General features: G+C 42.1%; 1 long non-coding RNA gene across 1 annotated transcript in view; it reads right to left on the reverse strand.

Annotated features, from left to right (window-relative positions):
- The window catches only part of LOC123328503, a 110,908-nt gene that overhangs the window by 17,852 nt on the left and 66,506 nt on the right, over positions 1–26,550 (reverse strand). The gene's annotated exons all lie outside the window — the stretch shown is intronic.

The following is a 26,550-nucleotide window of genomic DNA, read 5'->3' on the forward strand; positions in this document are numbered from 1 at the left end:
CTTGGTCTCTTCCCTTGTGGTTTGATAATTTTCTTTAGTGTTAGGTTTGGGTTTCTTTCCCTTTGCTTTTTGTGTATATACTGTAGGTTTATGTTTACCATCAGTTTCATATATATGACATGTATGATATAGATATAGTTATGTTTAATTTTGAATGCATTCTAAAAAGCACTACATTTTTACTACATGTAAACACACACTTCAAGTTTTTGATATCACATTTTACTTCTTTTTATTTCATATATTTCTTAACTATTTTAATTATAGCTGATTTTACTAATTTTTTTCTTTTGTCCTTTATACTAACTTTTAAAAGGTCTGATTCACTATTCTGTTTATTTGCCTTTACTAGTGAGATTTTTTTTTTCATTTGTTTTTCTTATTTCTAGTTGTAGTCTTTTCTGCTTAAAGAAGACCTTTTAACATTTCTTATAATGCCAGTTAAGTGGTAATGAATTCAACTTTTGTCTGGGAAACTGTTTATATCCTCTTTAGTTTGAATCATAACCTTGCCAGATAGAGTATTCTTGGTGGTAAGCTTTTTTCTGTTCAGCAATTCAAATATATCCTGCCACTTCCTTTTAACATGCAAAAGTTTTACTGAAAAATCAGCTAGTAGTATTATGGGAGTTTCCTTGTATGTGACCATTTTTCTTATATTGCCTTAAAAATTCTCTCATTATCTTCAACTTTTAGCATTTTATGATTTTCTTGGTGTGGATCTCTTTGGGTTCATTTTGTTGGGAATGCTCTGTGCTTCTTGGACCTAAATACTGTTTCTTTCTCCAAGTTAGGTAAGTTTTTAGTCATTATTTCTTCAAATAAGTTTTCTACCCCCTCTTTCTTTTTTCTCTCTAAGACCCCTATAATGCAAATGCTGGCATACTTGATGATACCCCAGAGGTCCCTTAAAGTGTCCTTATTTTTTTTTTTTTTAATTCTTCTTTTTGCTTTTCTGATTGGGTTATCTCCACTATTCTGCCTTCCATATCACTGATCCATTCTTCTCTATCATCTAATCTGCTGTTGATTCCCTCTAGTGTATTTTTATTTTAGTTACTGCATTCTTCAGCTCTGATTCTTTCTTATATTTCCTAACTTCAACTAAGTTCAATGAGCATCTTTATGATTATTACTTTGACCTCTTTATTAAGGTAAACTATTTATCTCAGTTTCATTGGGGTTATATCTGAGGTTTTATTTTGTTCTTTGTTTGGAACATATTTCTCTGCCTTCTCATTTTGTTTAACTCTGTGACTGCATGTGCCAAGTGGATTTGGCAGGCCAACTAGAGCTGGAGCAGATAGGGGCCATGGGGGCCTCAGGGCTCATTACAATAGGGCTGCCCTGGCTGGACAGCTGGAGATGGAGCAGGAATGGGCCAGAGGGTCCTAGTGTACACCACACTGGTGTTGCTCTGGTAGAAGAGCTGGAGTTAGTGTAGGCCAGGGGCATAACGAGGTAACTTTGACAGTCTGACTAGAGTACCTGAACTGTGTTCCTACCTATGCTATCAATGTGGAGGGGAAATGAAAAAAAAATGCTGCTCTCCAGTGCCTAGAAAGATTTCCAGCAGTTCCCCATTCATTTGGCAGATGTTCTACAGTTAGTAAATGGGTTTTCTTCATGCAGTATAGATGCCTTTTAAAACCACTGTTTTTCCTCTGTGCTCCAGAGAGCATGAGTCCACATGCAGACTCTCCTCAGTGATATCCCTCTCTCTGTGTGTTGCAAGACCATGTCTCCGCCTCTCCTATATGGTCCCTCAATTGTTTCTTGTGCAGAAGGTAATATCAATCAGCCCCCAGTTCTTCTTCAAGAGAAACTGCTCTATATATGTGTGTGAAATTCAGTGTGTCTGTGGGAGGAAGTGATCTCAGGTTCTTTCCATCCTGCTATCTTGGACCAAATTACCACTTCTAAATAACCTATAGCCCAAAAAAGAAATCATAAAGAAAATTAGAAAATATATCTAACTAAATACTAAAGAAAACACAACATAACAAAATTTATGGGACGCAGATAAAGCTGAGTGTAGAGGAAACTTTAGAAATTTAAATGCTTATAGTAGAAAAAAAAGGAATAAATCAAACACTTAAGTTTCTACCTTAAAAAGCAAGAAAAAGAGCAAATTAAAACCAAGTCAAGTAGAAGACAGCCAATAATAGCATAAATAAATAAAATAGAAAATGGGCAAAAAAAAATTTTAAATTAGAAGTTGGATATTTGAAAAATTAATGAAGCTCATAAATTCTTAACAAAACTGGACAAGAAAAAAGAAAACACAAAATACCAAAGAGTAAAAGAGGAGACATCATTTAAATATTAAAAAAAATAATAAGAGGATGCTATGAATAAACGGATGGCAAATTTAATAACAATAACTTACATAAAAATGGAGAATTTATTTGAAAAATAAAACTTACCAGCACTGAAATAAGAAGAAACAGAAAATCTAAACAATCCTGTATTTATTAAAGAAATTAAACTCATAATAACATACCTATGACGACAGAGGATGAGATGGCTGGATGTCATCACTGACTCGATGGATGTGAGTCTGGGTGGACTCTGGGAGTTGGTGATGGACAGGGAGGCCTGGCGTGCTGCGATTCATGGGGTTGCAAAGAGTCAGACACGACTGAGCGACTGAACTGAACTGGCTTCTCTAATGGCTCAGTGGTAAAGATTCTACCTGCCAATGCATGAGGTGTGGGTTTGATTTCTGAGTCAGGAAGATCCCCTAAGAAGGAAATGGAAACCCACTCCAATATTCTTGCCTGAGAAATTGCATGGACAGAAGGGCCTGGTGGTATAGAGTCCATGGGGTTGCAAAAGAATCCATCACAACTTAGCAACTAAGCAACAACAACAACATACCCTCTAACAAAGAAACCCCCAGGCTCAGATGACTTCACCAATTAATTATGTAAACATTTAAGGAAGAATTAGTGCCAATCTTACACAAGTGTTTTCAGAAATTAGAGGAGGAGATACACCCCAACTTGTCACCTGAGACTCATAAAACTCTAATATCAATATCTTACAAAGATAGTACCAAAGAAACACAAATATCCTTCATGAACATAAAATACAAAAATCCTTAAGCAAATGTTAGCATAACAAGTTTAGCTGTATATATACATATAGGAATATAGGAAGAGAAGAAGAACTTCCTTAATCTGATAAAGGGAATCTCAAGAAACCTACTATTTTGTCATATTTATGTCCATTCTTACCACTTATATTCAGTATTATACTAGAAGTCCTAGCCAGTGCAATAAGGCAAGAAAAAAGTGCAATGCAAGAATATTGTAAAACCATTGTTATTTGTATACAATATGATTGCATAGGTAGAAAATCCTATGGAACCACAGAGTTAGTGAAACTAATACATGAATGTAGGAAGGTCATAGGATATAAGGCCAATGTACAAAGAGCAATTTAATTCCTATATAGTATTAACGAATAATTGGAAAATAATTTTTAAATTCCATTTATAATATCAAAAGCATTATATATAAAAATATATATCAAAAGCATATAATATCAGAATATTGATAAACAAAACTATTTTAAAATATGCAAGGCAAAAAATTTTTGCAGAAAGAAGTTAAAGAGATTAATAAATGGAGAGATACCATGCCCATAAATTGGGAGACAAAATATTGCTAAACATCCACTCTGTCTAAATGGATCTATATATTCAACACTATCCCAATAAAAATTTTGGTCATCTTTTTTGAAAAATTCACAAGTTATATCTAAAAGTTATATAGCTATAGAAAATCTAAAATATTTGAAAAAGAATAACAAATTTGGAGGACTTATACTATATGATTTCAAGCCTTATCATAAAGTCATAATTTGATATTAATGCAAAAATAGGCAAAGAGATCAATAGAACATGGTAGAGAATCCATTGAAAGTGAAAGTGAAATTCGCTCAGTCATGTCCGACTCTGCGACTCCATGAACTATACAGCCCATGGAATTCTCCAGGCCAGAACCCTGTACCTTTCCCTTCTCCAGGGAATCTTCCCAACCCAGGGATTGAACCCAGGTCTCCCGCATTGCAGGTGGATTCTTTACCAGCTGAGCCACCAGGGAAGCCCAAGAATATTGGTGTGGGTAGCCCATCCCTTCTCCAACAGATCTTCCTGACCCAAGAATGTAACCAGGGTATCCTGCATTGCACGTGGATTCTTTACCAACTGAGCTATGAGATATACATATACATAGTGGGGTGACATATGTGTGTATATATGGTCAATTGATTTAAACTTTTGTTACAAAGAAAAAGCTTTCTAACATATGGCACTAAGTCAGATTGATATCTGTGTTAAAAATAAAGTGAATAATACCTACCTCAATCTTTATACAATAATTAATTCAAGAAAGATGGATCATAGGCCTAACTGTAAAAAATAGAAGTATATAGCTTCTGGAAGAAAACAGAATATCTTTGCAACCTTGAGATGGGCATAGATCTTTTAGGACGGCTGCAAAAAGCACTAACCAATAGAAAATAAACTCATGTATTAGAATTAGTCTGGGGAGGAGTTCCCTGATGGCACAGTGGTTAAGACTCCATACTTTCACTGCTGAGGGTGGGGGTTCAATCCCTGGATGGGGAAATAAGATCCCACAAGCTGCATGACATAGGTGAAGAAAAGGAAAGGGGGAGAAAAAAAGAATTAGTCTGGGGAAGATTTTATTTTCAAAAAATGGCTACAGCAGTATTTCCAGTCCCACATGCTCTTCCAAAACTTTGCCACTCCCCTACCAAGAAGTTGAGTTGACAGTCTTCCCTGAAACCTGGGTGAATTGGAAGCTGCTTAATTTTTTTTTAATATTTATTTATTTATTTATTTTTAATTTTATTTTATTTTTAAACTTTACAAAATTGTATTAGTTATGCCAAATATCATAATGAATCTGCCACAGGTATACATGTGTTCCCCATCCTGAACCCTCAATTTTTAAAGTAGCCTGCAACCGTGCTCAGTCACTAAGCCGTGTCCAACTCTTTGCAACCCCTTGAACTGTAACTCACCAGGCTCCTCTGTCTGTGGGATATTCCAGGCAAGAATACTGGAGTGAGCTGCTATTTCCTCCTCCAGGGAATCTGCGCCACCCAGGGATCAAGCACTTGTCTTCTGCATTGGCAGGCAGATTCTTTACCACTGAGCCACCTGGGTAGCCCAGAGTAAAGTAGAAGTGATGCCATATGACTTCAGAAACTAGGTCAGAAAAGGAAAACAGCTGTCGTTTAATTCTTTCTCTCTCTTTCTGGGGGTGCTGCCATCCTTAGGACCCAGCCACATGGAGAGATCATAGTATATTTATTCCTAATAACAGCCCTATCTAAGATCTAAGCTGACGGTTCAGTTCAGTTCAGTCACTCAGTCATGTCTGACTCTTTGTGACCCCATGGACAGCAGCACTCCAGACTTCTCTGTTCATCACCAACACCCAGAATTTGTTCAAACTCATGTCCATCGAGTCAGTGAAGCCATCCAATCATCTCATCCTCTGTCTGTCCCCTTCTCCTCCCACCTTCTATCTTTCCCAGCATCAAGGTCTTTTCCAATGAGTCAGTTCTTCACATCAGGTGGCCAAAGAATTGGAGTTTCAACTTCAGCATCAGTCCTTTCAATGAATATTCAGGACTGATTTCCTTTAGGATTGACTGGTTGGATCTCCTTGCAGTCCAAAGGACACTCAAGAGTCTCCTCCAACACCACAGTTCAAAATCACCAGTTCTTCGGTGCTCAGCTTTCTTTATGGTCCAACTCTCACATCCATACATAACTACTGGAATGGCATGCTGCAGTACATGGGGTCGCAAAGAGTTGGATACAACTGAGCAACTAAACTGAACTGAACTGAACTGTCAGCTTAGATCTTAGATGGGGCTGTTAGCAGGAATAAATACTATAACCTCTCCATGTGGCTGGGTTCTAAAGGTAAGAGCACCCCCAAAAAGAGAAAGAGAAAGAGAGTCAGATGGCAGCTGTTTTCCTTTTCTGTATGGCCAGATATGTGAGTGATCAAGCCTTCAGATGACTTCAGCGTCAGTCTTTAAGCCACCTCAGCTGATATCTCAGAGAAGGCAATGGCACCCCACTCCAGTACTCTTGCCTGGAAAATCCCATGGACGGAGAAGACTGGTAGGCTGCAGTCCATGGGGTCACTAGGAGTCAGACACGACTGAGCGACTTCACTTTCACTTTTCACTTTCCTGCATTGGAGAAGGAAATGGCAACCCACTCCAGTGTTCTTGCCTGGAGAATCCCAGGGACGGGGGAGCCTGGTGGGCTGCTGTCTATGGGGTCGCACGGAGTCGGACACGACTGAAGCGACTTAGCAGCAGCAGCTGATATCTAAGCGGGTAGAGACAAGCTATCTCTACTTAGTTCTACCAAAATTATAGATGCATGAACACAATAAACACCGTCATTAAGCTGAAAATATTGGAGAATAGCTTGGTGGTGGTGGTAAGTTGCTAAGTCATGTCTGACTCTTGCAACCCCATGGACTGCAGCCCACAAGGCTCCTCTGTCCATGAGATTTCCCAGGCAAGAATACTAGAGTGGGCTGCCATTTCCTTCTCCATGAAGAATAGCTTATTATGTAGTAATAGTATCTGTAAGGAAATGGCAACCCACTCCAGTATTCTTGCCTGGAGAATCCCAGGGACGGAGGAGCCTGGTGGGCTGCCGTCTATGGGGTCGCAGAGTTGGACACGACTGAAGCAACTTAGCAGCAGCAACAGCAGTATCTGTAACATTATGAAAATAAGAATAATTCTGTGCGTCAGAAAACACCATCAAGAAAATAAATAGGCTATCCACAGGCTGAAGAAAAGTATTTACAATACACATATCTGACAGAGGATGTGTATCCACTATACACAAAGAATACCTACAAATCAAGCTTTTAAAAAATAACAGCACTATTTTTTAATAGGCAAAATGCATCACACAAAATAAGATATGGCAAATTAAACATGAAAAGCTGTTCAACATCATCATTAAGTGCAAATTAAAACCATAATTTCACACCTACTAGCACAATTAAAGTGAAAAGCACTAACAATGCCAAATATTAGAGACAATGTGGAGCAGTATTTGGTACATGTATAAAATAGCACAGTCACTTTGGAGACCTATTTGGCTATTTTTTATATCGTTAAACACACATCTATCCTATGATGTAGCATTTCACTACTAGGTATTTACACAAAAGAAATAAAAACATGCTTCCACAAAAAGACTTATACAAGAATGTGAATAGCAGCTTTATTCATAATAGTTAAAAACTGGAAATAGCCCAAATATCCATCTCTAGGAGAATAGACAAATAAATCGTGGCACATCCATACAATGGAATACAGCCTAACAGTATAAAGAATGAACAAAGTTTATATATACATGCAACACCATGGGTGAATCTTGAAACCATTCTTTTAAGAAGAAGAAACCAGACGCAAAGAGTACATATTTATTATTCCATTTGTATAAAGTTAAAACTAAAAGTAAGATGATAAAAATTAGAAACCAGTGTCCTCTGGGGACAAGAAAATTGATTCTAAAGGGATACTAGAGCAATTTCTGAGATGTTCTATATCTTTGTTGATTACATATGCATGTACAATTGTCAATAATCATTGAAATAAATACTAAAGACCTGTGTACTTTATTGAATATAAATTATAGCCAATCAAAAATTAGAAAGAATTGGGTCCTTAAACTCTGTAACACACTAGTGCTTCAAGCAATCTCTAACAATGCCTCTGAAAAAGAGAAAGGCACTCCCCTGTCTAACTCTCCCCCACTCCCAAACTCTTCCACAGATCACTAACTTCCGATACAGCAGTATATTGGAGCACAGAGGTGCTGAGCAGGCCCTGAGAAGAGTAGCAAAGATATAACAGCTAGCCAGGGTCCATCAGCAGGTTCTAATTTGTTTATATACAATACCTCTTAGAGAGTCTCAGGAGTACTAGTGTTAAGTAGGAAATTTTTCAGGAGGACCCAAGGTCATGGGTTATACAGGTAGGAATAATGAGCCAATCACACCCACAGGCTGGTGGGTCAGGCTACATCAGCGACCTGAAAATCCTCTTTCACTTCAGTGAGACCGCTTGCCTTAGTATGCTTCGCAAGCCACTACCTTCTCCCACCTCACTTCCACCCAACTGAGTTCTAAATCTCATTCCTGCCAGGTCTTGCAAATATACTACTATTATTTTTCAAATATGTATTTCCCAAAGTACATGTAGACACTGATTGTGACCACACGAACTGTAGCCCGCCAGGCTCCTCTGTCCATGGAATTCTCCAAGCAAGAATACTGGAGTGGGTTGCCAGTTCCTCCTCCAGGGAATCTTCCTGACTCAGGGATTGATCCCCGGTCTCCTGCATTGCAGGCAAATTCTTTACCACTGAGCCACCAGGGATGCCCTTATTCAAATATAAATTCATTTAAAGGTATTACTGAGTTCACTATATCTTCTCAAATAGTAAATGCCAAAAATAGAACTTTGACTGCAGTCAATTATTTTTAACAAATAACTTTGAGCATTTCTTATACCTGAACTGATCCTTAGAGAGACCTGGATTCAAATTCTGGATTGGCAATTTCCTAGTTGTGTGACCTTGGGAAAGTTACTTCATTTCTCTGACTTTCTGTTTCTCTTCTGAACAGACAGGAATAATGATAGGGTCATCAGGGGATCAATAATGATATTGAAGTTTTAACATAGCACATGACACTTAGTAGGTGCTCAGCAAATATTAGCATTATTCAATAGAAACTGTAAGGTATACTAAAAAAAAAAAAAAATGTCTAGGACTTGGAGCAACTTTTCTTCCAGCCAGGAAGAAGATGCCCAAGAGGGAAATGTTTATCCCACCATTAGCACAACCCAAATTACAGCAAAGTGCAAATGAACAGCGAGGCTGGGCTAATCACGGCTTCTACTCCTTGCCAGTGGCACAGACTGGAGAAATGATCCAGGAAAACATCTGGTAAACAGGGAGCTTAGAGTGTTGAGCTAAGAATGATCTCTTCTCTCAGGACTGGCGAATGAGTTAAATCCAACAAAGAGGACCTTATGGGCAGGAGAAGAAAAGTCCTTTCTGGTATGTCTGCTTCTATCCATTCCCATTACTGTCACCTAAGTCAGGCCTTCAGTGTCTTGCCTTGAGACTGTAGAAAAAGCTGCCTCATCCATCACCCCCACATCAGGCAATCCTTTACCATTCTGTTCCAAACAGCACAGCTGGACATGTCTTTCCAATGCACAGCATCAGCATGCTCTCTCATGCTCAAGTCCTTCAGTGCTGCCCCTCAACACTGGGACTCACGCTCTTCTGCCCCACAAGAAAGAATAGTGTCTAAATTCTACTGATCCTTTGAAGGTCCAACTCAATTCCTACTGCTTCCAGGTAGCTTCTCCTCACGGATTCTTAGATGAAGTAAAAGTGCTCACTCACTAGAGAATCTCAGAAATAACTCAAGCACATGCCCATAAATCTTCATTGGTTCCTCATTTTTATTGAATTGTTTAAAAACACCTCAGACTGGCACTCAGTAGAGTCCGCACATAAGCCCAACCCAAATTTCCATCCCACTATTCCACCACACCTGGGCTAATCTCCAGCCAATCCCAAGAACTGCTGAATCCATGAATTCATGTTTCTCTACCTGGTATTCCTGTCATCTGACTGTCAAAATGGGACCCATCCTTTGTTATTTCAAATGTTATATTAATTCTGCTGCTTTCTCTGATTTTTACCCTCCTTCCAAACTCCTTAGCACCTTGGTTATTCCCCTGGGGCTCAAAATCTTGCATTTCAGTTAAAGATGCACTTTGAGAGCATGAGACCATTGAGAACAGATGCTTCTCTGTGCATTGTGATCCCTGGATCAGCACTGTCCATGTATGTCATGAGGATTAGAAATTGGGCAAGGGACACTGGAATATCCAGGTCTTGATGGTTGTATAAGACAAGCCAGCACTGAATGAGAAGTCACACAAAATGGCAGCTAGAGTCCCTTCTAGTTCTAATCTTCCAGGAGCCTGAGAAGGCTCTAGGAGATCCTCTGAGCTCTGCTTTTTCTGAATTCCTTTGGCCACCAGTCATTCAATTAAGCATGTAATTGATTGGTCTTGTATTATTGTTTATACCTAATTTTTTGCAAAGATAATATATTCTCATGGTTCAAAATAATTTTTTATAATCAAAAAGTACAAAGAACATCTTAACCCCCACTTTTGTCACATGACTGATCATTAAGCAATTTTATTAGTTTTTTGCATCCTTCCAGATTTTCTTTATGCAAATGTAAATATATGTTCTTCTATTTTATAACACAAACAAGAGCTTGCATTTAGGTGTTTTGACCATTTTTTTAGGAGTTAAATTTGCCTCACCAGCTGCAGCAAAATTGCCATAGGAGGTGTGTGCCTTAAAGCTCCTCCAAGCCCCACTATGCCCAGCTCAAGCCTGGGCATACACAAATGCTTAAATAAGTCCTTCTTGGTTGGCTGCCCTTCTACAACTTTCTCTGCCCTGGAGCTGAGAGCACGTGCCACATCTACAGCTCCAACATGTGAAGAGAGGCCCTGAATTCTCACTTCCTCTGACACATTTTTAGAGCATGGTCTGAGCCCCAGGGGGCTCAGTGCAAGTTTCATCCTGTGGTATGCCAAGCCTCTTGCCATCTTGCAACCTGGTAGAAGAGAAAGCACAATGGACTGGGAGTCAGAGACTTAGAGTCAGCTGCAGCTGCATCCCCAAGTGGCTGCACAGTTCTGGACAAACCCTCTGTCCTCTCCAGGCCTCACTCTTCAAAGGGCCTCCCAGCATCAGGGCAGTCTTTGGCCAGCGTCTTCCAGCCTTGGCTCTGCAGATGTCTTCTGCTGTGGGTGTGAGGGCATGAATGCCCCCAGGAGTTCATAGGAAGCACCTGGGGCACTTCCCCTGGACCTGGGTCTGCTGGTCCTGGCCATGACGACACAGCCCTTGCTGCAGTCACAAGACAGTGCGTGAGCATCTCAAGGTAACAGTTTCCTCCCCAGGACCACAGGCAGCTGTCTACCCAAAGCAGAACTTCTGATAAGACAAGAATGGCCTATGTAAGGGCTGCACGGTTGTCCACATACGGGACCCCAAGAAACCTAGGTGCACATCTGGGGAGGTCAAACTACCCATCCATGCAGCCTTCAAGGCCAGCACCCTTCTCACCCATACCCTCTGAACAGGTGGCACCAGAATGGGGAACTGAGCGGTTCCCAAGAGCCTAACTGGGGAATTCCTCTTGATTTTTCTCTGCTCCACTGCCCTCCCCGCCTGCCTCCATCTGCCTTTAGGGACAGGAGAGAGCTGACCTGGAAGGGACATCCAAGGCCATCTGGTCCACCCTCTCAGTCTACAGATTCAGAAACTGAGTCCAGAGAGAGGAAGTCACTCACCCAGAGCTCACAGCTGCCTGAGGGGGAACAGTCATCAATGATAAGCCACCCAACCAATCTCAGGAAAGCCTGTCGGGCTCTCTCCCACCTTCCGGAGGCCTGGTCCACACATCCACAGTGAGGCAGGTGTCACATCAAGGCTCTGCTCTAGGGGTGCAGTGTGGGAAACTGTCTCAGAGGGTGCAGCCAGGCAGACACGCCCCACAGCTTCCTGTTCTGGCGGGAACCCCGGTTGGTTGATTCGGTTCTCTGCATCAGTGGCAAAGGCCAGCTACCTGCCTGCCTGCTTCTGAGGGCACAATGTTAGGTACAAACTTATCACCACTGTCATGAGCAGAACAAGAGGGAGCAGAGTGAAGTAACAGTGTTGTCTTAAAGCTGACCAGCACTCAGACTAAAACTAAGAGTCAGGCTTCAACTCAGACTGGAAAGCTATTACTAGGAGCCCTGTTCCCTCCAGGGCTGGAGACCCTCAGGGCTTCTGAAATTTCCTCCCTTTGCTGAGTTACCCCATTTCTCTCTGCCTGACTAAAATCCTGACTCCTTCAAAAAGCAGCTCAGGGCTTCCACTTCCTTGAAGCCTTTCCTGACTATAGTCCCCCATCCCACCTCCTCCCCTACCACACACACACACCCACACCCACACACACACACACACACACTCAAAATCTCCATCCTCTGAATTGAGCACCCATGACATGTCCTGGGCTGCTCTTTAGAATGTTCATTCATCAGCAATCATCTGACTAAAGGTTCCAAGCATCCTCCACAGCCCCTAGCCCCACAGAACACACAAAAGGTGCACAGTAGAGACTTGCTGGTCAACTGATTCCAGTTCCTCCCCCTGAAGGAGAGGGAAAACAACCCATGTGCCCCACACCAGCACCTCAGAAGGTTCAGCAGAGAGGAGTTCACCTTGGCAAATTGCCTCCAAGGGGTGAGAATCTAAAGTCAACCCATTTTGGTGGGCTGCGTGGTGACACGGACCAGCTGCATGTGGCAGACAAGGAACCGTTAAGTCCACCTTCCATCCTCCCGTCAGTCATTACAACGTGCACACACACAAACACACACATACACATGTCCATGTGTTTCCTTTCACCTGCTACCTCTGAAGTCTCTTTTCACCCAACTCCTCCTGTGGAATGAGTTAAGACTGGTATGATCGTGGGGTTCATAGGGACTGGATTGTAAGTCATGCCCCAATCTCCGTGCATTACCCACCACCAAACTGTCTCCCAGGGCTCCCCCCAGCTCTAGGAAAAGCCCAAGAGCAGTTCTCCACACTGGTTCTGACAGGGTTCAGAGCAAGTAAAGCCAGAAATGGAGAAATAGCAGCAGTAAAAGCAAACGCCACCACGTCGCTGGACCTCACAGAGGTCCCTGCTGACATTTAGAAAGACCTTACAATTTCTAGACCGTTCCAGGCAATAATAATTTGAAGATGACCTTAATGCTTGACTTTGCTTTTCCCATGATTTGTAGCCTACAGCACTCAAAATCCTTTATTCCCAAACAGTGTTTTTGCCCATTAGGCAAAGTTTCAGAGTCAGGCAACAGTGGCCCTCTCCAGCCCATCCACACCTGGCTCTAGCCTAAGGCTGAGGAAATCTCCTTGGCAAAAGCTAAGGGTCTCATGGTGACATTAATTCAGCCACATTCCACACGTGTAATATTCCTAAGTAGTAGTTAAGCCTGTAAATCCATTATTTATGATGCAGAATTGCATAAGCAATGCAATGCAGGTATGTTAGCATTGCCGAGAGAAACTTCTCAATGTCCTTGTTTTGAGAGTTAACAAATTTTTACAACTTCAGCAATGCGTCACCAAACATAGCTTATATAGCTACTTCAATACCTGGTTCAAAGTGGCTGGTTATATTCAAATATAGAATTTCCCCTACCTGAATAGACTGAACAAATTTAAAACAGCTCATGATTTGCATCCAAGTTCTGGGTTTCTTACCATTGCCCTCGTTTCCTTTGTAGCATTGAAATCAGACCTTAACTGTGCTGGCAAAACAAAAACATGGGGGCCATTTCCATTGCAGAACAGAAAGTCATAGCCAAGCACCTGTCTTTCTTTCTTAGCTGGGAGTGGGTGAGAAAGAAGAGGGATGCTTCCATCCCCACCTCTCAACTTCAACCCAGACATTGGGGGTTTTCAACCTCTGTGTGTCCAGGGCACCCTCTCACCTTTTCTGGGTTGTGATTATCTGCTCTTGAAAACAACTGTACCACCAATATGCTTCAGTACTGATGGCAGAGAAGATCTAATCAAAGTGACTGAGGCAAATATACCTGATTAGCCCAAGTCCTATTCCCTTTCTGAACTGTGGCTGATCTGGAAACATAAAACAACACTTTCCATTGCCATGCTCCATGTAGTTGAGAATTTTCAGTTCAAACCTGTTCCATGTCATTATGAAGATTCATGTGTCAAGGCAAAAGAATAGGACATATTCTAGCAATTTATTAGTTTTATTTGGGTCTTCAAAAATGTTTAGACATGGGAGAAGTGAGCTTCAGTTTTTACCCTAGTCCTACTCTTCTCTTGGCAGTAGGCCGGCCTGCCGTTTTTCAACACTCTGCTTCAGTTAGAACCACCGACTCATTGCCTCATCCTTAAATGACACCACCTCCTCTCCCAGCCTTGTTCTTCTCCATCCCTCATCAGGACTGCTCTCCAACCAGCCCTCCCAAATCTTCCAAGCTTCCTACAGCCCATCTGAAGCACTGCTGACACCTTCTGTTACTTACCCCTCTATTGCTTCCCAGCTGTACCAGCAGCCTTGTCCTCTGTAAAGTCTGCTTTAATCACCCAGTGACTTATACTATTTGTCTCTCTACCCTTGTAGATCTCGAAGATGACCCCAATCTTATGTGCCTGTGCATACCAAACAGTGCCTAACAGAATGTTCAATTGAAAGTTGATACTCAAGGCACTTCCCTGGTGATCCAGTAGGTGAGAGTCCACCTTGCAAGGCAGGGGACATAGGTTCAATCCCTAGTCAGGGAACTGGGATCCCACGTGCCATGGAGCCACAACTATTGAAGCCCTCAAGCCATAGCTGGAGAGTTTTGTGCCACAAATAAGACCTGATACAGCTAAATAAATAAATAACTTTAAAAAAAAAAAAGACAGAGTTGACACTCAATAAACACACCGTTTCAGGGGAGGAAAAGTTGACAGCTAAAATCAAAATTTTAAATGCATTTGGCCTCTAACCTAGCATTGTCACTTCCAGGCATCTAGCCTGTAGAAATACTTGCTCATCTAGACAAAGATGGATGTTTAAATGAGTTGATACATGGAAAGAGCTCAGAACAGAACCCTGCCCATAGAAAGCATACTATTCAGAATTAATGGCAGCTGTTGCTACTGCTATTGTTGTTAGAATGTTCCCTGCAATATTGCTTATAACAGCAAAAATCTGGAAAGAAAACAAGTGGCCAGCAATAAGAGAATCATTAAATAATTGATGGTACATCAGTTAGATTCTATGCAGATTTTAAAGAAAATGAAGTGTCTTTATATGCACTAACATGGGACAATGTCCACATTTTTATTGTTTACCAGGAAAAAAAGGCAAATTGTAGAACAACATGTACAATGATTTTATTTTTTAAGTAAGAACTAAATATATAATTGTGTGTATATATATTATTCACATTCATGGAGGCAACATAAACTCATAATTAAGAGCATAGATTCAGGATTAAGACTGCTTGAGTATCAATTCTGGCTTCATCTACTACTACCTAGGTAAGCTTAAGCAAATTATTTAACTCCTCAGTGCCTCAGTTTCCCTATCTGTCAAAAGAGGAAAGTAATAACACCTGCATCATAGGACTAATGCCTGGACTGAATGAGTTCATATAAGTAAAGCATTTGGAAAAGTGTTTGGCACATATTAAAAGTTAGTTGTCATCGGTATTATCATCCACAAAACAGGCAAAGGATAAATACCAAATTGTCAACAGTGGCTTCCTCTGGAGAGAGATACTGGGGAAAAAAAAAAAATGTCCTGTTTTGCTTTCTTTTTCAGCACAAGCAGGTATAACTTACATAATATAAAGATGCAACCTACTTTGCTAATAGGTTGCAGGTTTGACTCACAAGGATAACTGCTACCTGAGATGCATTGTGAGATGTCAGGATGCAGGACCACAAGACACGGCTTCCTCATTTCTAAATCCTGATCTACCTCCAACCCACAGCCAGAAAATAAAAAAGAAAAGATGTTATCACCAGCTGCTGCCCCCAACACACATTCTGCAACCTCACAATGTGCTAAAAAATTGAGAACATCTGTTTGGGGGTCGGGGGGAAGCACCAATTACTATTTTGAACGGGAAGAAAGGGAACAGGAAGTAAATTTGGCAACCAATGTATTTTTATTCATACATTTTGACTGCCAAGGTAGGATCTAGTGTTGCTTTAATAATCATCTTTCCATGATAAGAGGTGAATCTAAGTACTGCCTAGGACCACTCCCTCCACCTCACAAAACCCTCCTCTCTTCCTAGACACCTTCCAGCCTGCAGCATCCTCTACCTCCCACCATGTGGATAAATGTTTTGACCTCCTTCCTCTAGGAAGCTCTCATTCTAGTGACCCACTTTGTGATTTGACATATGCACCACTCAAGGCCCAAGGACACTGAGAACAGGAGCTTCTACCTTGGGCTTTATTCACTGTAGTCCACCACTTCTTGGCACAACTCCCTTGCACCAGCCACACAAGAAAATCCAAACTCCTTAACCCGACCTCAAGGCCTCTCCCAGACTAGCCCCATGTGTCTTTTCCAGCCCTGTCTCCAACAATTTCACTACATGATCCCCTTTCTTTCTGGGGATGCATTCAAGCTGGCCAAGTCCCTGCCCTCCAACTTGAACTTTTGCTTTCCACTTCTTTCTTTTATGGATGCTGTTCCTCTTATAGTCACCATCTTTGTGCTACTGCCAGTATCTCCTTCCTTACGCTCTGTATTCCCACTTCTCACTATTCCTTTAGAAAACTTAATGCCCCCACATCCTGGTCCCTGATGAGCACACAGTCATCTTTCTACCCTCTCCACTCTGCACCCTCATTTCATGCTCAGCAAACAACCCAAATCACACAAGCTACCCTCTGAATGGGTAGAGCCTGTCTCCTTAGCCAGACTGAAAATTCCTGGAGGCAAGACGCCTGTCAGTGTTCTTTTCCGTTCTCATATTGGGTGTGGGAAGAGCAGAATAGAGGGAAAGCTGAGGATCGGAAGAGAGGGTGGTGTAAATCTTCCCTCTGAAAGGTGAAGTGGAGTTTCATTTAGTAGTGAAATCTCCATTGACAGTTTGCTGAATTCTCATGGCAACCTTTTCTTATTTGTCTTTGTTCATTTAGAAAGGCTAGAAAAGGGGGGGAAATTGTTAAAAATTAAATCCAAAACTTTCAGCTCTGATAAGATGAATTTTCTCAAACGCCAATTATTGCACATGGTTTGTCTAAAATTAGAGAAAGAGAGAGAGAAGTGACCAGGATTTTTAATGGACTGGCTTCCACAGTAGGTGCTAGATAGTTAAAATTTATTTAAATGACTTTCTTAGGGAATTGGGGTAGCAGGCAATGCATCAGATGCCAGACGTCCATTTAAATATTATACTAAGGGAAGGGAATTCATTTGGTCAAGCTGCTAAAATGAACAGGCAGGAACAGAAATGCCCTGGAGAAGTGCTGGGTGTTTCATCTTGAATCTATTTGTAAAATAAACACATTTATTTACCAAGTTTAGTACTTTTTGACTATTTCCTGGAATCAGTATTTGCACAAATCTAGGCTGAGATGGCCAACTGGAATTAAAAAGTGACCAAGACTACAAAATTAATTTGACACTCCTCGATTTTCTTGTTTAGAAACACAAGACAAAATCCTAAGCAAATTGGAAGTTGATACAGTATTTCAGTCTACAGCTTGGAAATCGCCACAGCGCACTGGCAAACAGCAGCCCTTAGTGCCTCCAGCCCCAGTGCGCTTGTGACGATGGTCCAAGCTACAGCTGTTTATGAGCTTAAAATGCAAACATACTAACTCCTTTCTTCTGTAGGAAGAACTTGCATTCCCACTGACACCTACTGCTGTCTTACAGATGGGCCCGGCCCTGAGATTTCAAACATTCTACAGGAAACACACTGACACACATACATACTCTGCCCAGGCCCCACACTACCCAGACACTTTTTAAATTGCTTTTCCAGTAGGATCCCAGGAAAAGGTTCTATTTAACTACCACCTGCACATGGCCAGGATATGACTGGTCTGACAATCTATAGCCTCTCCAGTTCTGCAGGGGTCCTCAGAGTAACTCTGCCCCCTGCCTGGTTAATGACACCTTATGGGCTTTGGATTGGGTGTTTGGTATCCTGAGTTTCCTGTGGCTAGCAGGGGAGGGAAGACCACACAGTACCAGACATAACATCCCACAAGATGAGGTGTGGCACCGCAAACCTACTCTACTGTGCCGGCAACTGGGCTGAAGAGTGAGGATGCTGCTCAAAGGCTCAGCAGCTCACCAGCCAGTTTCATTACTGCGTGCCTCCCTCCTCACCCCTGAGTGACGGAAGTCCTGCAGGCGCGACTGGCTCTTCCCCATGGCTCTCAAAGGTTTCAGAAGCCCCTTCTTCCCTGGAAAACTCTTTCAGCAATAGCATGCCCTGCTCTCCCCATATTGTTAACCGTTCATAGCTGAAGCCTCAGTGGAATACCCCATCCAATTTCCCATAAAATGGGACATGAAAATAAACACACATATTGTATGTTGGTTTACATTTCCTGCACAGACCCAGTAGGGGCGACAGGAAAGACATTAAGGAAACTATTTCTAAAGCAATGGGCTACATTTTAGCAAGAATACTCTCACTGACCCTAAACAGAAAGCCATTCAGATGGCTAAAATCCCATATAATTCTTCAAAAACGTTCTTGAACATTCCCATTTTAATTTCCAAAATCAATATGGCTTGCTAGTGCCCCATGCTCTATGACAACAACTCATATTGATGGAGAGGAAGGTATGAACGTTTTTCTATTGAATGGAAAATTTGGTTATTTTTAAGGACATTATTCCAAGAGAGAAAAAGGTCTTAAGTCCACAGCACCTGACAGAATATTGTTTTGTTCCTAGGAGGCTGGTTTCTCTTGACATCTCTGCCCTCATTAAAAAGCATATCACACTTGTCACCTTTATGTTTTCAGTCATGTGGTTTCAGGCCCCAAAACAGAATGTTGTCATTTATTTTCCTTCTGAAGGAAAGGAGCCCTGCCTGAATGCACGCTCAGTGCCCAAAAGCTGAGAGAACATTCCCGTCACACCTCTCTGGTTCCCAGCACCTGGCAAGTCTCAGTGAGATGTCTGAACTAGGGAACAGAAAAGCCTATTTTATTTCTTTCAAGTGAACTCACTAGTAATAATCACTTGCCATTAGCACATTAAAATTGTTCATCAGTGGTGCTACTAAAGTGCTAGAAAACAGTTTGTTCTCAGGCAGAGAAACAATCTCGCTCGTAGTCTTATTCCCATAGCTAATCTGCTCAGCAAACCCTTTCCTCATGGATCATGCAAACGTCAGCACCAGATGCCCTGCTAGTGAAGCCCACACACAATCCAAAGCCACCTTGAGAGAACAATGCATTTGCCACCACAATGTAGCCACTTTACCACACCTAAGAACCTGGAAAGTAAATAAAAAATAAAGGCGGCATCATGTAATATCACTCCCTCTCTCGGTATAGCCTTCCTATGGTGAGGGATAAAAGGTTGCTGCTGCTGCTGCTGAGTCACTTCAGTCATGTCCTACTCTGGGCAACCCCATAGATGGCAGCCCACCAGGCTCCCCCGTCCCAGGGATTCTCCAGGCAAGAACACTGGAGTGGGTTGCCATTTCCTTCTCCAATGCATGAAAGGGAAAAGCGAAAGTGAAGTCGCTCAGTCGTGTCTGACTCTTCGCGACCCCATGGATTGCAGCCTACGAGGTTCCTCTGTCCATGGGATTTTCCAGGCAAAAGTACTGGAGTGGGGTGCCATTGCCTTCTCCTGGATAAAAGGTTAGTCCCCCACTAATCAGAAGAAACCTGATATCTCCTTCCATTAAACTTCTCTCCACATCCTGCTCTACACTAACTGGCCTTGGGGCCCTAATTCTTCCCCTTCTCCCACTCCCAAACGTCTCCCTGTGATGAGAGAAAGGTGATGAAATGTGGAGTGCCTGGGTCTGGTGCTTTTTCAAATATCATTTACTCAAACTCCTCTCTCTTAATACCCCCATGCCACTGAACCTGGGACCATTACCTTTGTAGGTTGGCCACGGTGGGCATCTTAGATCAACTCTAGCCCAGGGACGGGGGAGCCTGGTAGGCTGCAGTCTATGGGTTCTCACAGAGTAGGACATGACTGAAGCGACTTAGCACCAGCAGCTGCAGCCTTAAACAGAAATGTCCTCACTGACCCTTCTTTGAAGGCGTGCACTTCTTCTCATCTCAAAAGGTGAGACTAAAAGACTGAGCTCAGAGGGTGGGGCTAAAGTATTAAAGGGATCACCAGACTGCTCTGGGGCTAAGCCCTAAGCCAGAAGGAGCTGTGACCCATGCTAGTGCAGATTTCAGCAAGAACAAAAGTTTACACCAGAGCATAGGGCCAAAGCCCTGATGAAATCAATAGGATACCTGGCCAAGAATGCCCACTCTACCTATGTCCCTCATGTCTGATCTAAGAGCTGATGTTTAGGACCCAGTTAAATAGCTTTCCAATTCATCACAACCACTGAATAATCAGAAAAATGGAAATTTAGAATTTAAGAAGCTGAGATAATCCTCATATAAATGTCATGTCTGCAAATGACTGTGGATTGCCTCTGTGAACATCAAGATATTCTCATAAACCATGAAGAGATTAAATTGGCCAAAGTCTTTTAACCTTCCAGCACTCTTGCCTGGAAAATCCCGTGGACAGAGGAGTCTGATAGGCTACAGTCCATGGGGTCGCAAAGAGTCGGACATGACTGAGCGACTTCACTTTCACTTTCACACTTGTATATAACACAACTGCTAATACATGCATCAATATCATGAGTGATTGAAGTTGATGTGATATATACAAGATTCATGCTCCAAAGATACTGAGATCCACTGTCAGACAATCCATCTTTCTCAGCTCTGATAAGAAACCTAGTTGGGTGATCGGCTCAAGGGTCATGCAACTTTCCACTCCTCATACCAAGAAGAGTGAAATCACACTTCTGAGGGCCCAGACAAAGGATAACATTGAGCATGTTCAAGCAAAATTTTGAAGTTTCCTGATTTTATTTCAAACTAATGCAAGTTTTGTATTCAAATTTATAATGTAATAATACTACTTCCATTGATTAACATTTCCTCAGAAACCCTTCAGTAAGATAAATGCTCTGGGGAAATCACCACATTTATCCTACAGCCCCAAGGTTTGATCAGCATACCACCACCTCACCCCCACATACCCCAGCTTGAGAAGAAAGGCGACAAGGGAACCAAAGCAGAATTCTGAATCTTGGAAAGAGAAGTGAAAACAATGCTTAACAAAGTAAGGGGAGATCAATTATGTTTTTTCCATAACCATTTACCATAGCCACTGCTAGAAAACGATTCAAGTATTATGTTGGTTTGTCATGAGGTTTCCCACTGAACTGTGTTCATTTGGCATGTGAAAAGTTTTCTCCCATAGGGACCATCAGGACTTGGCTGAGGAACACACTCTGAGAACACCTTGAGAACTTCATACACATGAAGCCAAACTCCTTAATCCCTTAATACACCTAAATTCTGATGAGGTCACTGAAGGTGTCAGAGCAAGACGCAAAATCCTCAAGAGACTACCATCAGTTTAGCATTTCCAGTTCAAGTGGAGACATTAATTCCATGTATCAAAGAGAAGTACAGAAAGGCATTCATTATGAAAAGCAGAAACCCCAAATGAAGAATATTGTGGGCTGGTCTCAGCTGGGTTTCCCTGAATTTATTACCTTGGAAAGTTCAGCTAAGTCCTCCACCCAAGACGGTAGCTGGTGGGAAGCAGCATCTGGGAGCAAATGGCCGGGGTCACGGTGGCCTCCTCAGTGGGTACCAGCTGTGCAAACCTCTCAACATGAAGGAAGGAAGAAGAAGCATCTTGGGAAGCAGGTTAAGGAAACTGTGTGTGTGGAGGTAAGACCACTTTAAATTTGAACCTTATTCTTAGATAATGTGATATAGGATGGTATGAGATAAACAAGAAAAAAAGATTGAGACATTTGGAAGAAAAAGGAAGTATGGAGGTCAGGGAGAAGTAGGGAATAGTAGGAAGGATGCAAAGCCCAGAAGACAGAGGACAGAAAACAAAGGAAGAGGCCAGATGGTGGGAATGGAAAAGAGCAGCCACCAAAATCCTGTACTGAGGAGGCATGCTTGTGCCATTTGGAGGAATAACTTTCATTTGTTTTGCCTTTTTCTTATTGTTTCAGAACATCTGTGGCTTAGATGGACAAACTTCTCATTTGCAAGGAGGAAAAAAGATCTTGCCTTCAACTCACATAACTTAAATTTGGCTCTGACTTTAAAAGTTAACCAATTTGGGGGGAAAAAAAATTAGCCTAAGCCTGAAACTTCTGAAGATGAACTTTAAATCTTACCTGTAGTGCAATCTACCTTCTTGCAATGAAACAGTACTTAATATATTTTCATCCTCTACCATGATTAAATTTGGGAGGAGAAGAGTCTATAGAGGCATGATTATACCTAGAGCAAGTTACAGTCAGTGCATTCACTGACTAGAATTAGGGACATTGTTTTATCTGTTTCACCCCAAAGTCACACATCAAAATAACCTCTCTCTCAATATCTATCTCTGTGTGTCTCTATTTATGTCTGTCTCTCTCTCCCCCTCTCTCTTTTACACACACACACACACACGAGCACACACACACTCCACCTTGCTCTCCTCTCACTCCAAATGTATTCCTGTTGATAGAGAATCCCAAAGTCTCTTTCCCATGGTCTACCATCTTTTTCCCTTATAATCTTACGGTCATGTATCTGACATATCAATTCAGTTCTCACTTGTCAGGTCAAGAACAGAGCCAATACATAGGATCAACTTAAAGAGTTTCTGGGTTGTTGGAATTTCAGTCAAATGAAATTTGACTTAAATGGGTTGTTTTCCCTCCCACTTCCTGGTGAAGATACAGCAAAATGGCTAAAAGGTAGGTAGATGATGGAGAACAGGTACAAAGGGCTGGAAAATCCTCTGCTCCTGAATAACTGAAAGCAGACTAGGGAGACTTCTGTTTTATGAACTCTTCACAATGGGAGAGTGAGATCCCTGAAAAGGTCTGGGCACCGGTCAGAGAATTTCAAATTATAAGGAGGAAAAATAATTTGAATGAAGAGTTCAGCAAGAGATCTCCGCCGATCTAAACTGTAAAGACATCAAAACATGAAAATCTACCTGCCAGTCTTGCTCTCATTCACTTGAGGCAACTACATGCATGTGCTTAGATGCAGAAAATAAAATGGCCCTGCAGTCCCTTGAAAATCTTTCCTCAATCTTGATGTTACTTTAAAGCCATCATAAATCACACAACCTGCCAATCTTGCCATGTTTTATAAACTGTGGGGAGAGGTAGAGTATTTCTGGCCCAACGATCTCCCAGTAACAAATGCCAGTTCTAATGCTGTGGTATTTCCTCAATACCACTCGACCTCTTAAACAAGCCTCTACAAATATATTAACTGTCATATTCTCAATTTCTTTTTTACAATGGGAAGTGATATCCTCTTATGACTAGCTCGATGGAGCCAAGGGCAGCAGCCATCTGGGAACTGAAAAAAACACCCGATTGTGGTGGGCAAGGCTTTCCTGCTCACCACTTACTGCCCCTAACATTCCTATGGGTTCCCTGTTCCCTGCAAAATCCCCCAGGGTCACACCCCACTGGCTCATCAGATTCCAGCCTGCCCCTGCAACTCATGGCCATCCAAATGAGTGCCAAAACCAACCCCCATGGGGCCACACTCTGCCTGGCCTTCAGGATAAGTCAAAAAGGCTGAACCCAGGCAAGCCCAGGGCCTGGCTTGCCTTCAGGAAATTCCGGGCTGTCTGCAGCAGCTGTGGTTCGAGTAGTACAACAAATTCACTTACTGAATGACAACAGCTTTATTGGCAAGCCAATTCAATTAAAGCCCCTGCATCCAACAAAGTCTCCGACAGCCCTCTCTGCATAAAGAACATGGAATCATGCCTACATTTCCCTGAGTGCCCTCAGCCCTAGCTGTCCCTCTACATGAGAGGGAGAGGGATGAATGAATTAGACGCGGATGATGGTAATTAATGGCTGGCTGTCAGAGAGTCATTTTGGAGGCTCAGCCGTTGAAGGCTCCACATTAAAGACCAAATCCCAGGACACACTGACCAGGACAGGCTAGAACTCTCTTTCTAAACGGTAGGAGTGTTACAGGCACCTGAGGCAAGAAGTGAGGGGGAAGCAGAGGAAGGTAGAGGAGGGTTGGAAGGAAAATAAAGAAGCAAAACATCAGGCTGCTTGCATTGATCAATGCTTCTTACACTATTGATATATAAATAATATGTTCATTTTTCATTTTTACAAAATATGTCCTTTAGGCTACCATTATGGCAAACTTACTTCAGAGCTCCGACATGAGCTTATTAGGAGGGGGAAAGGGAGGGCTGACTGTAGAGCTACAAACAAAACGCATTTTCTTATGAAATATACATAACAGATCATTCTCGCCCTCAGTAACAAAGATAAAATCAGAGTTTTGCAGATCCCTGGCACGGTCTTGACAACCAGTCCTCTGGCACTCCGAGAGAAGGTGGGGGGAAGAATGTCAGAGGGGGCAAGGAGGGGAAGAAAACAATTAACAAATCGGCTCCAACTGGCTCATTTATATGGAGATGGGCAGCTCTCACGTTGCCTGTCGCCAATGCCACCAACAGAGCCAAGTCAGGTTAACTACCTAGCAGGAGATAACTTGGGTCGATTGGGTTTAATTATTCCTGATAGTAACAGGTTACCATATGCACTGTTTGGAGCATAAACAAAAGCCAGATATTGAGGGACTAAAAGGATCCTTCTCCAACAATTGGAGTTCTATGAAAAGCCAGACTCCGGGTTTGCTGCATCTGTTTAACTCCTAGTCTTAGAGGTCACAGGGCCTGAGTTGCTACCTATGAAATGTGGGAAATTCTGCGACTCTACTGGAATGAATCTTTTGCCTCATTCCCAGAGAAGAGGAGAGTTCCAGGTGGGAAATTTCATTTAAACAATTTGTTTCTCTGACCACCACAATCCTACAGAATGTTTGCCTAGAATCTGACTTCAAAATCCCAAATTCAGAGAAAATGTCAACTCCACCAGGAAGCCTCCCCAGATTTTTCGCAATAAGAATAAATTACTCTGTCTGCTACACTTCTACAGAACCCTGAATATTCTCCATCATGGTCTTTCATTCAGTCTTCTCTGTGACGTAGTTTGTTGTCCCCTTGTCTGCCTTCCCCAAAAGACAAGGGTTTCCTGAGGACCCAGCTCTGGGCTTTGTATATAACTGGCACTCAATAAATCTAAGCAGAGTTGAATTAAATGGTCCTTAGGAAATGGATATGATTTGGCAAAGCCTCAGTCATGAAGAATTATGTGGGGCCCTATTATGACCTTACAGGCATCAAGATTTCACTGCTGTTTTCCTCACTACAGCCGCCAAATTGGTTGCCCACTTTAATTAGAATAGAGGCCAGATGTCTGGCCAGCTCTGCTAGAACCGGAAGAGCTAGCAAGCTGGTAGAGTTTCCCAGCTGGGGGCTCGAGAGACCAGCTTCGTGTGGTTGGGTCACCTTCCCTTGCATACTTCCTTCCCTCTTGCTTGACTCCCCTTCTCCCCCCTCCACCACCCCATCCCGAGGGCAGCTGTCCCTTTTATCAGCAAAAGCCCTTTCCTGACAACACATCTGTCTAGCACAATGTTTCACCCTGTCCAGTGATTCGGTTACCTGAGGCATTTGCATCCTTGATCAGTGCAAGGGCATGAAACATTTGTGTCTGTAAAGAGCTGGGCAGAATATCTCCTTTCAGAAGCCTACTATCCACTAAGAATGAAATCTAATATTTAAAGGGCGTGACACCCCGTTCATACTAGATTTCATTAATCAATGTTTTCATGGAAAGGATAAATCCTTTATGCATGCCTTTTTCCTGATTTTTCCCTCATTTAAAAAAATGCAATGCTTACTCTTCTTCCCTGCTATTAGCTCACAGAGACCCACTACTGTGAACCCTGCTTCCTTGCCTCCCAAAATTTACCCTTATACATTCACACTGAGGGAAGGAAGTTCAATCAGAAAAAGAGAGGTAGAAAGAGAGACAGAAAAATGTTCTAGTTTTAAGCATATTTCATTAAATAAAAACCTTTGTAACTCGTGAAAATAAAAAATAGAGACTGTCGCTGTAATGACGAGCCTGTACTTGGCATGGGAGTGACCAATACATTCAGTGCCGCGGGAATATTAAGCCGGAGATCACAGCCTTCACTTGGACACTCACTAAGGTTTATGTTACTGACAATGAACAAGACAAAACTGCATTGCTATGACAACCACAAAATTCACACCTTTAGGAGAAGTTCAGATAAAGAGGAATCACTGGTATCCCTTCTGAGGGATGGTGACCAAAGAATATGCTGATTTTTTTCACCCTTTCACATAGCCTATTATGTATCTGCTTATGGCATTGGAATTGCAATGGCACAGTGAAGCCCAGCCCCAAAGTACTCAATCATGTCGCTAAGGACAGACGAGCCTAAGAACACCCAGGAGCTCTGAATGAATCAGAGATACTTTTCAGATGTCTAAACACTTATGATTATGCTAATACCTTCCTACTGCAGGTTCCCCTCAATTTATGGAATGGTGAAGATCCAACAAATTGTTAATAAATGCTCCCATTTCCCCATTAGTTTCAAATGTAATTTCAACTGTTGAGTAAATCTCTTGGTTCCTGAATGACACTT

This window comes from Bubalus bubalis, chromosome 12, assembly GCF_019923935.1.
Source record: "Bubalus bubalis isolate 160015118507 breed Murrah chromosome 12, NDDB_SH_1, whole genome shotgun sequence".
Taxonomy (NCBI): domain Eukaryota; kingdom Metazoa; phylum Chordata; class Mammalia; order Artiodactyla; family Bovidae; genus Bubalus; species Bubalus bubalis.